The sequence below is a fragment of the Etheostoma cragini genome, chromosome 13 (genome assembly GCF_013103735.1).
Source record: "Etheostoma cragini isolate CJK2018 chromosome 13, CSU_Ecrag_1.0, whole genome shotgun sequence".
Classification (NCBI taxonomy): Eukaryota; Metazoa; Chordata; class Actinopteri; order Perciformes; family Percidae; genus Etheostoma; species Etheostoma cragini.
The window spans coordinates 1917-4571 of record NC_048419.1 but is presented as its reverse complement, the minus strand read 5'-3'; positions in this window follow the sequence as shown (position 1 = coordinate 4571).

Here is a 2655-nt window from a genome sequence, read left to right as displayed (position 1 = left end):
GATGTATATGAATGGCAGGTGCTGCCATTCGGTACCACGTGTAGTCCCTGCTGTGCCATTTTTGCGTTGCAGATGCATGCTCATCATTACCAGGACAGTCATCCTGACATTCCACCATCAGTGGAACAAGGTTTTTATGTGGACAACTGCCTCGTGAGCCTTCCCAACATACGTCCTGCAAAGGAGCGAGTGGACCAACTACGCTGCCTACTGGCAGAGGGAGGATTTGAGCTACGACAGTGGGCCAGCAACCAAACAGCGGTAGTAGCTCATCTTCCTACCGAAGCAAGGTCAGTCGCTACAGTGCAATGGCTAGTTCAGAACAGAGCCGACCCCTTGGAACCTGCTCTAGACCTCAGGTGGAACTGCGCAGAAGACACCCTTGGTTATCATCCCCGGCCCATGGTGCATTCAGCACTGATGATGAGAAAGGCCTACCAAGTTTTGGCCAGTCAGTATGATCCTCTGGGGTTTATAGTGCCATTTACTACACATGCTAAGGTGCTCATTCAGCAGCTATGGTCAAAGAAAAGCGATTGGGACGATCCTGACTTGCCTCTGGATCTCCGAAATGCATGGAGCACCTGGGAGTCGGAGCTACAGCACCTCTGCACAATATCCATCCCACGCTGCTACTTCCCTGCTCCAGATGATGGGGCGAAATTGGAGTTTAACCTCCACGTGTTCTGCGACGCATCAGAACGGGCCTATGGCGCTGTAGCCTACCTGACCGTTCAAAGTGAAGGTGCCATCGAAACATCATTCGTAATGGCTAGGTCAAGGGTTGCTCCAAAACAACAGCAATCTATCCCCCGCCTAGAACTCTGTGCCGCGCTAGCTGGACCTCAGCTGGCCAAGCTTGTGAAGACGGAGTTGACGCTTACTCTACGTCGGACGACACTGTGGACTGATTCAACAACCGTCTTTGAGTGGCTCCAGTCAGATTCATGCCACTTCAAGACATTTGTTGGAACACGTGTGTCAGAGATCCAAGAGTTGTCGGATACATGTGACTGGCGTTACGTCAATACACTTAACCCAGCTAATGACATAACCCGAGGCAAACCACTCTTAGCTCTGGCTGAGTTTGGTCGATGGAGACTAGGACCACCCTTCCTTAAACAGGGTCCTGAATACTGGCCTAAGAGACCTGACCCCACACCTGCAGTGAGCTCATCTGAATTGAAAAGTGTTACCTTCTGCTGCTTAAAAGCAGTGGACACCGGCTCTACTGTCCCTGACGCCAACAGATTTAATACGTGGAAAGAGCTGGTCAAAGCAACTCGGAGAGCATGTCAAGAGAGAGCAAAGAATCCTGGTGACCAACAGTCCATTAGTCATCAAGATGCAGAGTCTTTACTGCTAAGAGAGTGCCAAATGCAAAGTTTCCCTGAAGAGGTGATTGCTCTTCGGGCATATAAACCTGTGTCCTCCCGCTGTCGGCTATCCTGCCTTGCTCCTGATAGGGATCCTACACTCGGTGTTGTGGGGGTCGGTGGAAGGCTACGGAGACTGTAGAATGCCAACTTAGAAGAGATCCATCCTATTGTACTGGACCCACGTCATCGAATCACGAAGCTCCTCATTAAGGAGTTTGATGAACGGCTCTTATACCCAGGAGTGAAGCGGGTGTATGCGGAGCTCCGGAGGCAGTACTGGATCCTGCGAGCACGTCAGGCTTTCAAGCACCACCAGCTCAATTGTCCAGCGTGTCAGCGATGGAGAGCCCGGCCTAAGGTCCCGCAGATGGCGGATTTGCCACTAGAGCGCCTCAGACTCCTTTGTCCGCCCTTTTATTCAACAGGTGTTGATTGTTTTGTGCCCTACTTGGTCACGATTGGGAGAAGGAACGAGAAGCGCTGGGGTGTCCTTTTTAAATGTCTCACCACTCATGCCATCCGCATTGAACTCCTCAACTCCATGGACGCAGATGCTTTCTTGCTCGCCCTACGCAGATTCATTGCCAGAAGAGGTCGACCGATGGAGATATTATTAGATTGTGGCACAAACTTCCGTGGAGCAAATTGGTAACTTCAGGTAGCCTTTGAGGCTCTGGAGCCACAACAACAATCCCAGTTGGCAGAATACCGAATCCTCTTCAAGTTCAATCCACCGGGAGCCCCACACTTTGGCGGTGTGTGGGAAAGGGAGGTCCGTTCAATAAAGAATGCCTCGCAGGTGGCGGTTGGCAGCCAGGCTGACTCTGAAGATGTACTCTACACAGTCTTAGTAGAAGTAGAAGGCATTCTGAACTCTAAACCGCTAGCCTATGTCTCAGCAGATGTCGCCGATCCCGATCCCATCACTCCAAACATCCTCCTCATGGGGCGGCGTGGCATCTTTACCTCAAGCTGTTTACGCCCCACCTGTCATGGGGCGGCAGAGGTGGCGCTACAGTCAGAACCTTGTGGATCAGTTCTGGATCCATTTCACAAGGAATTACCTGCCCACTCTCCAAACTCTACAGAAGTGGCAAACATCTTCAGGAAACTTGAACGTGGACTCTATTGTCCTGATAGTGGATCCACAGTTCTTCTGAGCTCAGTGGCCCATCGGTCGAGTCACAAAGACTTTGAAGAGTCAAGATGGATGTGTCAGATCAGCAGAGGTCCTTCTCAAGGGTAAAGTCTACACAAGACCATTTGCACGCCTGAT